Source organism: Electrophorus electricus, chromosome 2 (assembly GCF_041902795.1).
Source record: "Electrophorus electricus isolate QZ-2024a chromosome 2, ASM4190279v1, whole genome shotgun sequence".
Classification (NCBI taxonomy): Eukaryota; Metazoa; Chordata; class Actinopteri; order Gymnotiformes; family Gymnotidae; genus Electrophorus; species Electrophorus electricus.
This window is the reverse complement of record NC_137498.1, coordinates 4,343,429-4,356,968: the sequence shown is the minus strand read 5'-3', so window position 1 is coordinate 4,356,968 and position 13,540 is coordinate 4,343,429. Positions and strand designations below refer to the sequence as shown.

Sequence of the window (13,540 nt, the reverse complement as noted above, 5' to 3'; positions counted from 1 at the left end):
TCCGGTGATGCAAGGACTGTGCTTTAGGAGCTGTGTTTAAGGCTGATTTCAATTGTCACAGGGATGATGTAAAACTCATTGTAGCATGATGGGTGTGCTAATCCATGTATTTCAAACAAAATTAAACAAAACAGAAACTCCACGAGTGCATCTGTATTTGATCTCCTAACAGAGATAAGTTATGCTACTTAGCTAATTCTTAAAAGTAACATCCTTATAGTCTCCTGACAATTAAAATCTATGCAAAGCAATGTTAATGATGCAGAATTTGTGCACTAGGGACTGCTTTCCATGCCAATGAATAAGCCTACAGTGATCCGGTAGAGCTCTTCATATTATTCCTAGGGAGTAACATTCTGTCTCTCAAAGGCAATGAAACAAGAAAACATTGCTTGGTGGGATTGAATTTTGCGTCCTAACGGGGAGAAGACAATTCAAGCCAGTTTTTAAACTATGCCTTGCAGGCACCAAAAAGGAGGAAATGCTGGGCTGATCCTGAACGGCCAGTGCTGTAGGGTTTCTGTAGTGTAGTGGTTATCACGTTCGCCTCACACGCGAAAGGTCCCTGGCTCGATACCAGGCAGAAACACAACTCTTGGTAGATGTGTAACTGCTGTCCTTTCAATTGAATGGAGAGCTGTTCTTCACAGAAAAAAGTCAGGCTCCTTAATTAATGGCCAAGCTGATTAATTAAAACTCATAGCATAATGGCTATGCTAATTCAAGTCTTTCAAGCATAAACTTCAGTGAGTGTGTTCTCGTTTTGTTTCCTAACAGAGGTTATGCTAATTAGCTGAAATTTAAAAGTTTCTTTCATCAAGTCTATGGCAAAGAACAAATCCTTGCAAGGCAATATCAAGCATACACAATTTGTGCAATAGGTTATGCTCTATATGCCAATGAGAGAACTACAGAGATAAAGTAAAACTCTTCATATTATGCCTAGTTAGCAACAGTCTGTTTCTAAAAGGGTAGGAAACAAGAGAACTTTGGTGGGGTTGTCTGAATTTTCATCCTAATGCTTGAGAAGTCATACTGCTTAGCCAGATTTAAAGCTATGATTTTCAAGCCCCAAAAATGAGCAAAAGCTGGAGAGGCAAAGAAGCATTTTAAAGTGGTTTCTGTAGTGTAGTGCTCAGCATGTTCGCCTAACACGAGAAAGGTCCTCTGTTCCATACCTGGCAGAAACATCCCTCTTGATAGCACAGTAGTTGGGCACGTGCTTTTTCTAAGCAGTGTATCAAGTGGGAGACTCTTTGTGCGGTTTGCCCTTTAGGTCCTCAGACTGAGGCACCAAGCTCCTTGTCTAATCGCAACATCATTTTGTCATAAATCCTGTTGACTAAAAGACCTTTTTGGGGGATCATTATTGATTGATATAGATCTTGAACTCTCTTGATTTGTCTAGAGTAGTGGTCATTGCATTTGCTTTCCAGGTCACATGTCCCAGCTTCCATACTGTGCAGAAGCATTTCTCTTTCATCCATTTTTGGTGTTTACTGTATAAAATGGTTGGAACAAAGGGAAGCATGGGCAGGCGAGGCTAAAGAACTGCACAGGGAAATCAACTTAAACTCAGCATCATGGAACTGCAGCTGAGCTGCTTTTTAACTGCACTCAAAATGGTAAAAGAAGGAAATACTGTTCATGACTTCAAGGTAGAATTGAGAGGAGTGAGGTTCTGAGGACAACTATTGGGACTGCAATGAAAGAGATCTTCGGTTTTTATGGCCTTAAGCAGTGAAGAGCTCACACGGCCCTGCTACATAGGTTTAGAAAGCAAGAACAGAACCTACAATTTTCCAGGACCACCAGTTTCGACTGATGTGTAGGTCGGACTAGAGGGTTCCCTTTCAGCTAAACAGCATTTTTTTCTGACAGTTTGAATCAGATATTTCTGAAAATTACAATTGTGAACCATTTGAATTTTAGTTACGTCTGCTCATGAAACGCATTTTAGGCCATCCAACATACCCACGAAATTTGCATAAAATGGCAGCTATTTGTGAACTTCCAAATATGAAAGGTTTTGGCATAAATGATGTTCATTCTTTCTCCTAAATAATTTGCACACATTTTCAGTTTTGGGGATGAGCTGGTGAAAAAATTGTTCTGAAATTGCAGTGATACCATACTGCATCAAGGCATTTTTGCATGGTGTCTGTAGTGAATTGGTCATCACGTTTGCATTATGTGTGAAAGGACCTTGAATTGAAGCTGAGCAGAAACATTAGCTGGTTCTTTGGTTTCTGTGTCTTCTATTTGAAGTAGACACCAGGGAATCGAATGGCCTTCTTGCAGCAGAGGGAAATGATTTTCTGAACTCCCTAGTTACTCCAATTGAGTTCTCCAAGTCCTGTACTCCAAACTCCGGCACTATAACGCATGTGAAATCCCTAACCTCTTCGTCTGCAACTTGGTTCTACATTGTGCAAAATGGAAATTTCAAGATCAGAAGATTACTAGCATCTTAGTATGGACATAAAGTGTAGTTTCTCTGTTGGAAAAAAATATCCCATCACTGTCTCCATTTGCAAACCGAGAAAGTCAATATATGCAGCAGGCTTGTCCTCCGGTGATGCAAGGACTGTGCTTTAGGAGCTGTGTTTAAGGCTGATTTCAATTGTCACAGGGATGATGTAAAACTCATTGTAGCATGATGGGTGTGCTAATCCATGTATTTCAAACAAAATTAAACAAAACAGAAACTCCACGAGTGCATCTGTATTTGATCTCCTAACAGAGATAAGTTATGCTACTTAGCTAATTCTTAAAAGTAACATCCTTATAGTCTCCTGACAATTAAAATCTATGCAAAGCAATGTTAATGATGCAGAATTTGTGCACTAGGGACTGCTTTCCATGCCAATGAATAAGCCTACAGTGATCCGGTAGAGCTCTTCATATTATTCCTAGGGAGTAACATTCTGTCTCTCAAAGGCAATGAAACAAGAAAACATTGCTTGGTGGGATTGAATTTTGCGTCCTAACGGGGAGAAGACAATTCAAGCCAGTTTTTAAACTATGCCTTGCAGGCACCAAAAAGGAGGAAATGCTGGGCTGATCCTGAATGGCCGGTTCTGTAGTGTAGTGGTTATCACGTTCGCCTCACATGCGAAAGGTCCCTGGCTCGATACCAGGCAGAAACACAACTCTTGGTAGATGTGTAACTGCTGTCCTTTCAATTGAATGGAGAGCTGTTCTTCACAGAAAAAAGTCAGGCTCCTTAATTAATGGCCAAGCTGGTTAATTAAAACTCATAGCATAATGGCTATGCTAATTCAAGTCTTTCAAGCATAAACTTCAGTGAGTGTGTTCTCGTTTTGTTTCCTAACAGAGGTTATGCTAATTAGCTGAAATTTAAAAGTTTCTTTCATCAAGTCTATGGCAAAGAACAAATCCTCGCAAGGCAATATCAAGCATACACAATTTGTGCAATAGGTTATGCTCTATATGCCAATGAGAGAACTACAGAGATAAAGTAAAACTCTTCATATTATGCCTAGTTAGCAACAGTCTGTTTCTAAAAGGGTAGGAAACAAGAGAACTTTGGTGGGGTTGTCTGAATTTTCATCCTAATGCTTGAGAAGTCATACTGCTTAGCCAGATTTAAAGCTATGATTTTCAAGCCCCAAAAATGAGCAAAAGCTGGAGAGGCAAAGAAGCATTTTAAAGTGGTTTCTGTAGTGTAGTGCTCAGCATGTTCGCCTAACACGAGAAAGGTCCTCTGTTCCATACCTGGCAGAAACATCCCTCTTGATAGCACAGTAGTTGGGCACGTGCTTTTTCTAAGCAGTGTATCAAGTGGGAGACTCTTTGTGCGGTTTGCCCTTTAGGTCCTCAGACTGAGGCACCAAGCTCCTTGTCTAATCGCAACATCATTTTGTCATAAATCCTGTTGACTAAAAGACCTTTTTGGGGGATCATTATTGATTGATATAGATCTTGAACTCTCTTGATTTGTCTAGAGTAGTGGTCATTGCATTTGCTTTCCAGGTCACATGTCCCAGCTTCCATACTGTGCAGAAGCATTTCTCTTTCATCCATTTTTGGTGTTTACTGTATAAAATGGTTGGAACAAAGGGAAGCATGGGCAGGCGAGGCTAAAGAACTGCACAGGGAAATCAACTTAAACTCAGCATCATGGAACTGCAGCTGAGCTGCTTTTTAACTGCACTCAAAATGGTAAAAGAAGGAAATACTGTTCATGACTTCAAGGTAGAATTGAGAGGAGTGAGGTTCTGAGGACAACTATTGGGACTGCAATGAAAGAGATCTTCGGTTTTTATGGCCTTAAGCAGTGAAGAGCTCACACGGCCCTGCTACATAGGTTTAGAAAGCAAGAACAGAACCTACAATTTTCCAGGACCACCAGTTTCGACTGATGTGTAGGTCGGACTAGAGGGTTCCCTTTCAGCTAAACAGCATTTTTTTCTGACAGTTTGAATCAGATATTTCTGAAAATTACAATTGTGAACCATTTGAATTTTAGTTACGTCTGCTCATGAAACGCATTTTAGGCCATCCAACATACCCACGAAATTTGCATAAAATGGCAGCTATTTGTGAACTTCCAAATATGAAAGGTTTTGGCATAAATGATGTTCATTCTTTCTCCTAAATAATTTGCACACATTTTCAGTTTTGGGGATGAGCTGGTGAAAAAATTGTTCTGAAATTGCAGTGATACCATACTGCATCAAGGCATTTTTGCATGGTGTCTGTAGTGAATTGGTCATCACGTTTGCATTATGTGTGAAAGGACCTTGAATTGAAGCTGAGCAGAAACATTAGCTGGTTCTTTGGTTTCTGTGTCTTCTATTTGAAGTAGACACCAGGGAATCGAATGGCCTTCTTGCAGCAGAGGGAAATGATTTTCTGAACTCCCTAGTTACTCCAATTGAGTTCTCCAAGTCCTGTACTCCAAACTCCGGCACTATAACGCATGTGAAATCCCTAACCTCTTCGTCTGCAACTTGGTTCTACATTGTGCAAAATGGAAATTTCAAGATCAGAAGATTACTAGCATCTTAGTATGGACATAAAGTGTAGCTTCTCTGTTGGAAAAAAATATCCCATCACTGTCTCCATTTGCAAACCGAGAAAGTCAATATATGCAGCAGGCTTGTCCTCCGGTGATGCAAGGACTGTGCTTTAGGAGCTGTGTTTAAGGCTGATTTCAATTGTCACAGGGATGATGTAAAACTCATTGTAGCATGATGGGTGTGCTAATCCATGTATTTCAAACAAAATTAAACAAAACAGAAACTCCACGAGTGCATCTGTATTTGATCTCCTAACAGAGATAAGTTATGCTACTTAGCTAATTCTTAAAAGTAACATCCTTATAGTCTCCTGACAATTAAAATCTATGCAAAGCAATGTTAATGATGCAGAATTTGTGCACTAGGGACTGCTTTCCATGCCAATGAATAAGCCTACAGTGATCCGGTAGAGCTCTTCATATTATTCCTAGGGAGTAACATTCTGTCTCTCAAAGGCAATGAAACAAGAAAACATTGCTTGGTGGGATTGAATTTTGCGTCCTAACGGGGAGAAGACAATTCAAGCCAGTTTTTAAACTATGCCTTGCAGGCACCAAAAAGGAGGAAATGCTGGGCTGATCCTGAACGGCCGGCGCTGTAGGGTTTCTGTAGTGTAGTGGTTATCACGTTCGCCTCACACGCGAAAGGTCCCTGGCTCGATACCAGGCAGAAACACAACTCTTGGTAGATGTGTAACTGCTGTCCTTTCAATTGAATGGAGAGCTGTTCTTCACAGAAAAAAGTCAGGCTCCTTAATTAATGGCCAAGCTGATTAATTAAAACTCATAGCATAATGGCTATGCTAATTCAAGTCTTTCAAGCATAAACTTCAGTGAGTGTGTTCTCGTTTTGTTTCCTAACAGAGGTTATGCTAATTAGCTGAAATTTAAAAGTTTCTTTCATCAAGTCTATGGCAAAGAACAAATCCTTGCAAGGCAATATCAAGCATACACAATTTGTGCAATAGGTTATGCTCTATATGCCAATGAGAGAACTACAGAGATAAAGTAAAACTCTTCATATTATGCCTAGTTAGCAACAGTCTGTTTCTAAAAGGGTAGGAAACAAGAGAACTTTGGTGGGGTTGTCTGAATTTTCATCCTAATGCTTGAGAAGTCATACTGCTTAGCCAGATTTAAAGCTATGATTTTCAAGCCCCAAAAATGAGCAAAAGCTGGAGAGGCAAAGAAGCATTTTAAAGTGGTTTCTGTAGTGTAGTGCTCAGCATGTTCGCCTAACACGAGAAAGGTCCTCTGTTCCATACCTGGCAGAAACATCCCTCTTGATAGCACAGTAGTTGGGCACGTGCTTTTTCTAAGCAGTGTATCAAGTGGGAGACTCTTTGTGCGGTTCGCCCTTTAGGTCCTCAGACTGAGGCACCAAGCTCCTTGTCTAATCGCAACATCATTTTGTCATATATCCTGTTGACTAAAAGACCTTTTTGGGGGATCATTATTGATTGATATAGATCTTGAACTCTCTTGATTTGTCTAGAGTAGTGGTCATTGCATTTGCTTTCCAAGTCACATGTCCCAGCTTCCATACTGTGCAGAAGCATTTCTCTTTCATCCATTTTTGGTGTTTACTGTATAAAATGGTTGGAACAAAGGGAAGCATGGGCAGGCGAGGCTAAAGAACTGCACAGGGAAATCAACTTAAACTCAGCATCATGGAACTGCAGCTGAGCTGCTTTTTAACTGCACTCAAAATGGTAAAAGAAGGAAATACTGTTCATGACTTCAAGGTAGAATTGAGAGGAGTGAGGTTCTGAGGACAACTATTGGGACTGCAATGAAAGAGATCTTCAGTTTTTATGGCCTTAAGCAGTGAAGAGCTCACACGGCCCTGCTACATAGGTTTAGAAAGCAAGAACAGAACCTACAATTTTCCAGGACCACCAGTTTGGACTGATGTGTAGGTCGGACTAGAGGGTTCCCTTTCAGCTAAACAGCATTTTTTTCTGACAGTTTGAATCAGATATTTCTGAAAATTACAATTGTGAACCATTTGAATTTTAGTTACGTCTGCTCATGAAACGCATTTTAGGCCATCCAACATACCCACGAAATTTGCATAAAATGGCAGCTATTTGTGAACTTCCAAATATGAAAGGTTTTGGCATAAATGATGTTCATTCTTTCTCCTAAATAATTTGCACACATTTTCAGTTTTGGGGATGAGCTGGTGAAAAAATTGTTCTGAAATTGCAGTGATACCATACTGCATCAAGGCATTTTTGCATGGTGTCTGTAGTGAATTGGTCATCACGTTTGCATTATGTGTGAAAGGACCTTGAATTGAAGCTGAGCAGAAACATTAGCTGGTTCTTTGGTTTCTGTGTCTTCTATTTGAAGTAGACACCAGGGAATCGAATGGCCTTCTTGCAGCAGAGGGAAATGATTTTCTGAACTCCCTAGTTACTCCAATTGAGTTCTCCAAGTCCTGTACTCCAAACTCCGGCACTATAACGCATGTGAAATCCCTAACCTCTTCGTCTGCAACTTGGTTCTACATTGTGCAAAATGGAAATTTCAAGATCAGAAGATTACTAGCATCTTAGTATGGACATAAAGTGTAGCTTCTCTGTTGGAAAAAAATATCCCATCACTGTCTCCATTTGCAAACCGAGAAAGTCAATATATGCAGCAGGCTTGTCCTCCGGTGATGCAAGGACTGTGCTTTAGGAGCTGTGTTTAAGGCTGATTTCAATTGTCACAGGGATGATGTAAAACTCATTGTAGCATGATGGGTGTGCTAATCCATGTATTTCAAACAAAATTAAACAAAACAGAAACTCCACGAGTGCATCTGTATTTGATCTCCTAACAGAGATAAGTTATGCTACTTAGCTAATTCTTAAAAGTAACATCCTTATAGTCTCCTGACAATTAAAATCTATGCAAAGCAATGTTAATGATGCAGAATTTGTGCACTAGGGACTGCTTTCCATGCCAATGAATAAGCCTACAGTGATCCGCTAGAGCTCTTCATATTATTCCTAGGGAGTAACATTCTGTCTCTCAAAGGCAATGAAACAAGAAAACATTGCTTGGTGGGATTGAATTTTGCGTCCTAACGGGGAGAAGACAATTCAAGCCAGTTTTTAAACTATGCCTTGCAGGCACCAAAAAGGAGGAAATGCTGGGCTGATCCTGAACGGCCGGTGCTGTAGGGTTTCTGTAGTGTAGTGGTTATCACGTTCGCCTCACACGCGAAAGGTCCCTGGCTCGATACCAGGCAGAAACACAACTCTTGGTAGATGTGTAACTGCTGTCCTTTCAATTGAATGGAGAGCTGTTCTTCACAGAAAAAAGTCAGGCTCCTTAATTAATGGCCAAGCTGATTAATTAAAACTCATAGCATAATGGCTATGCTAATTCAAGTCTTTCAAGCATAAACTTCAGTGAGTGTGTTCTCGTTTTGTTTCCTAACAGAGGTTATGCTAATTAGCTGAAATTTAAAAGTTTCTTTCATCAAGTCTATGGCAAAGAACAAATCCTTGCAAGGCAATATCAAGCATACACAATTTGTGCAATAGGTTATGCTCTATATGCCAATGAGAGAACTACAGAGATAAAGTAAAACTCTTCATATTATGCCTAGTTAGCAACAGTCTGTTTCTAAAAGGGTAGGAAACAAGAGAACTTTGGTGGGGTTGTCTGAATTTTCATCCTAATGCTTGAGAAGTCATACTGCTTAGCCAGATTTAAAGCTATGATTTTCAAGCCCCAAAAATGAGCAAAAGCTGGAGAGGCAAAGAAGCATTTTAAAGTGGTTTCTGTAGTGTAGTGCTCAGCATGTTCGCCTAACACGAGAAAGGTCCTCTGTTCCATACCTGGCAGAAACATCCCTCTTGATAGCACAGTAGTTGGGCACGTGCTTTTTCTAAGCAGTGTATCAAGTGGGAGACTCTTTGTGCGGTTCGCCCTTTAGGTCCTCAGACTGAGGCACCAAGCTCCTTGTCTAATCGCAACATCATTTTGTCATATATCCTGTTGACTAAAAGACCTTTTTGGGGGATCATTATTGATTGATATAGATCTTGAACTCTCTTGATTTGTCTAGAGTAGTGGTCATTGCATTTGCTTTCCAAGTCACATGTCCCAGCTTCCATACTGTGCAGAAGCATTTCTCTTTCATCCATTTTTGGTGTTTACTGTATAAAATGGTTGGAACAAAGGGAAGCATGGGCAGGCGAGGCTAAAGAACTGCACAGGGAAATCAACTTAAACTCAGCATCATGGAACTGCAGCTGAGCTGCTTTTTAACTGCACTCAAAATGGTAAAAGAAGGAAATACTGTTCATGACTTCAAGGTAGAATTGAGAGGAGTGAGGTTCTGAGGACAACTATTGGGACTGCAATGAAAGAGATCTTCGGTTTTTACGGCCTTAAGCAGTGAAGAGCTCACACGGCCCTGCTACATAGGTTTAGAAAGCAAGAACAGAACCTACAATTTTCCAGGACCACCAGTTTGGACTGATGTGTAGGTCGGACTAGAGGGTTCCCTTTCAGCTAAACAGCATTTTTTTCTGACAGTTTGAATCAGATATTTCTGAAAATTACAATTGTGAACCATTTGAATTTTAGTTACGTCTGCTCATGAAACGCATTTTAGGCCATCCAACATACCCACGAAATTTGCATAAAATGGCAGCTATTTGTGAACTTCCAAATATGAAAGGTTTTGGCATAAATGATGTTCATTCTTTCTCCTAAATAATTTGCACACATTTTCAGTTTTGGGGATGAGCTGGTGAAAAAATTGTTCTGAAATTGCAGTGATACCATACTGCATCAAGGCATTTTTGCATGGTGTCTGTAGTGAATTGGTCATCACGTTTGCATTATGTGTGAAAGGACCTTGAATTGAAGCTGAGCAGAAACATTAGCTGGTTCTTTGGTTTCTGTGTCTTCTATTTGAAGTAGACACCAGGGAATCGAATGGCCTTCTTGCAGCAGAGGGAAATGATTTTCTGAACTCCCTAGTTACTCCAATTGAGTTCTCCAAGTCCTGTACTCCAAACTCCGGCACTATAACGCATGTGAAATCCCTAACCTCTTCGTCTGCAACTTGGTTCTACATTGTGCAAAATGGAAATTTCAAGATCAGAAGATTACTAGCATCTTAGTATGGACATAAAGTGTAGCTTCTCTGTTGGAAAAAAATATCCCATCACTGTCTCCATTTGCAAACCGAGAAAGTCAATATATGCAGCAGGCTTGTCCTCCGGTGATGCAAGGACTGTGCTTTAGGAGCTGTGTTTAAGGCTGATTTCAATTGTCACAGGGATGATGTAAAACTCATTGTAGCATGATGGGTGTGCTAATCCATGTATTTCAAACAAAATTAAACAAAACAGAAACTCCACGAGTGCATCTGTATTTGATCTCCTAACAGAGATAAGTTATGCTACTTAGCTAATTCTTAAAAGTAACATCCTTATAGTCTCCTGACAATTAAAATCTATGCAAAGCAATGTTAATGATGCAGAATTTGTGCACTAGGGACTGCTTTCCATGCCAATGAATAAGCCTACAGTGATCCGGTAGAGCTCTTCATATTATTCCTAGGGAGTAACATTCTGTCTCTCAAAGGCAATGAAACAAGAAAACATTGCTTGGTGGGATTGAATTTTGCGTCCTAACGGGGAGAAGACAATTCAAGCCAGTTTTTAAACTATGCCTTGCAGGCACCAAAAAGGAGGAAATGCTGGGCTGATCCTGAACGGCCGGTGCTGTAGGGTTTCTGTAGTGTAGTGGTTATCACGTTCGCCTCACACGCGAAAGGTCCCTGGCTCGATACCAGGCAGAAACACAACTCTTGGTAGATGTGTAACTGCTGTCCTTTCAATTGAATGGAGAGCTGTTCTTCACAGAAAAAAGTCAGGCTCCTTAATTAATGGCCAAGCTGATTAATTAAAACTCATAGCATAATGGCTATGCTAATTCAAGTCTTTCAAGCATAAACTTCAGTGAGTGTGTTCTTGTTTTGTTTCCTAACAGAGGTTATGCTAATTAGCTGAAATTTAAAAGTTTCTTTCATCAAGTCTATGGCAAAGAACAAATCCTTGCAAGGCAATATCAAGCATACACAATTTGTGCAATAGGTTATGCTCTATATGCCAATGAGAGAACTACAGAGATAAAGTAAAACTCTTCATATTATGCCTAGTTAGCAACAGTCTGTTTCTAAAAGGGTAGGAAACAAGAGAACTTTGGTGGGGTTGTCTGAATTTTCATCCTAATGCTTGAGAAGTCATACTGCTTAGCCAGATTTAAAGCTATGATTTTCAAGCCCCAAAAATGAGCAAAAGCTGGAGAGGCAAAGAAGCATTTTAAAGTGGTTTCTGTAGTGTAGTGCTCAGCATGTTCGCCTAACACGAGAAAGGTCCTCTGTTCCATACCTGGCAGAAACATCCCTCTTGATAGCACAGTAGTTGGGCATGTGCTTTTTCTAAGCAGTGTATCAAGTGGGAGACTCTTTGTGCGGTTTGCCCTTTAGGTCCTCAGACTGAGGCACCAAGCTCCTTGTCTAATCGCAACATCATTTTGTCATAAATCCTGTTGACTAAAAGACCTTTTTGGGGGATCATTATTGATTGATATAGATCTTGAACTCTCTTGATTTGTCTAGAGTAGTGGTCATTGCATTTGCTTTCCAGGTCACATGTCCCAGCTTCCATACTGTGCAGAAGCATTTCTCTTTCATCCATTTTTGGTGTTTACTGTATAAAATGGTTGGAACAAAGGGAAGCATGGGCAGGCGAGGCTAAAGAACTGCACAGGGAAATCAACTTAAACTCAGCATCATGGAACTGCAGCTGAGCTGCTTTTTAACTGCACTCAAAATGGTAAAAGAAGGAAATACTGTTCATGACTTCAAGGTAGAATTGAGAGGAGTGAGGTTCTGAGGACAACTATTGGGACTGCAATGAAAGAGATCTTCGGTTTTTATGGCCTTAAGCAGTGAAGAGCTCACACGGCCCTGCTACATAGGTTTAGAAAGCAAGAACAGAACCTACAATTTTCCAGGACCACCAGTTTGGACTGATGTGTAGGTCGGACTAGAGGGTTCCCTTTCAGCTAAACAGCATTTTTTTCTGACAGTTTGAATCAGATATTTCTGAAAATTACAATTGTGAACCATTTGAATTTTAGTTACGTCTGCTCATGAAACGCATTTTAGGCCATCCAACATACCCACGAAATTTGCATAAAATGGCAGCTATTTGTGAACTTCCAAATATGAAAGGTTTTGGCATAAATGATGTTCATTCTTTCTCCTAAATAATTTGCACACATTTTCAGTTTTGGGGATGAGCTGGTGAAAAAATTGTTCTGAAATTGCAGTGATACCATACTGCATCAAGGCATTTTTGCATGGTGTCTGTAGTGAATTGGTCATCACGTTTGCATTATGTGTGAAAGGACCTTGAATTGAAGCTGAGCAGAAACATTAGCTGGTTCTTTGGTTTCTGTGTCTTCTATTTGAAGTAGACACCAGGGAATCGAATGGCCTTCTTGCAGCAGAGGGAAATGATTTTCTGAACTCCCTAGTTACTCCAATTGAGTTCTCCAAGTCCTGTACTCCAAACTCCGGCACTATAACGCATGTGAAATCCCTAACCTCTTCGTCTGCAACTTGGTTCTACATTGTGCAAAATGGAAATTTCAAGATCAGAAGATTACTAGCATCTTAGTATGGACATAAAGTGTAGCTTCTCTGTTGGAAAAAAATATCCCATCACTGTCTCCATTTGCAAACCGAGAAAGTCAATATATGCAGCAGGCTTGTCCTCCGGTGATGCAAGGACTGTGCTTTAGGAGCTGTGTTTAAGGCTGATTTCAATTGTCACAGGGATGATGTAAAACTCATTGTAGCATGATGGGTGTGCTAATCCATGTATTTCAAACAAAATTAAACAAAACAGAAACTCCACGAGTGCATCTGTATTTGATCTCCTAACAGAGATAAGTTATGCTACTTAGCTAATTCTTAAAAGTAACATCCTTATAGTCTCCTGACAATTAAAATCTATGCAAAGCAATGTTAATGATGCAGAATTTGTGCACTAGGGACTGCTTTCCATGCCAATGAATAAGCCTACAGTGATCCGGTAGAGCTCTTCATATTATTCCTAGGGAGTAACATTCTGTCTCTCAAAGGCAATGAAACAAGAAAACATTGCTTGGTGGGATTGAATTTTGCGTCCTAACGGGGAGAAGACAATTCAAGCCAGTTTTTAAACTATGCCTTGCAGGCACCAAAAAGGAGGAAATGCTGGGCTGATCCTGAACGGCCGGTGCTGTAGGGTTTCTGTAGTGTAGTGGTTATCACGTTCGCCTCACACGCGAAAGGTCCCTGGCTCGATACCAGGCAGAAACACAACTCTTGGTAGATGTGTAACTGCTGTCCTTTCAATTGAATGGAGAGCTGTTCTTCACAGAAAAAAGTCAGGCTCCTTAATTAATGGCCAAGCTGATTAATTAAAA

At 40.3% G+C, this 13,540-nt stretch overlaps 6 non-coding genes across 6 annotated transcripts; all 6 read left to right on the top strand.

Annotated features, from left to right (window-relative positions):
* The first annotated feature begins 516 nt into the window (after positions 1–516).
* trnav-cac (transfer RNA valine (anticodon CAC)) lies at positions 517–589 on the top strand. Its single transcript has one exon. It is a non-coding gene; the product is annotated as a tRNA-Val (tRNA).
* A 2,487-nt stretch (positions 590–3,076) lies between these two features.
* On the top strand, positions 3,077–3,149 carry trnav-cac (transfer RNA valine (anticodon CAC)). The gene has a single exon. It is a non-coding gene; the product is annotated as a tRNA-Val (tRNA).
* A 2,498-nt stretch (positions 3,150–5,647) lies between these two features.
* Positions 5,648–5,720, top strand: trnav-cac (transfer RNA valine (anticodon CAC)). Its single transcript has one exon. It is a non-coding gene; the product is annotated as a tRNA-Val (tRNA).
* A 2,498-nt stretch (positions 5,721–8,218) lies between these two features.
* Positions 8,219–8,291, top strand: trnav-cac (transfer RNA valine (anticodon CAC)). The gene has a single exon. It is a non-coding gene; the product is annotated as a tRNA-Val (tRNA).
* Positions 8,292–10,789: 2,498 nt separating this feature from the next.
* On the top strand, positions 10,790–10,862 carry trnav-cac (transfer RNA valine (anticodon CAC)). The gene has a single exon. It is a non-coding gene; the product is annotated as a tRNA-Val (tRNA).
* Positions 10,863–13,360: 2,498 nt separating this feature from the next.
* trnav-cac (transfer RNA valine (anticodon CAC)) lies at positions 13,361–13,433 on the top strand. Its single transcript has one exon. It is a non-coding gene; the product is annotated as a tRNA-Val (tRNA).
* Positions 13,434–13,540: the final 107 nt, after the last annotated feature.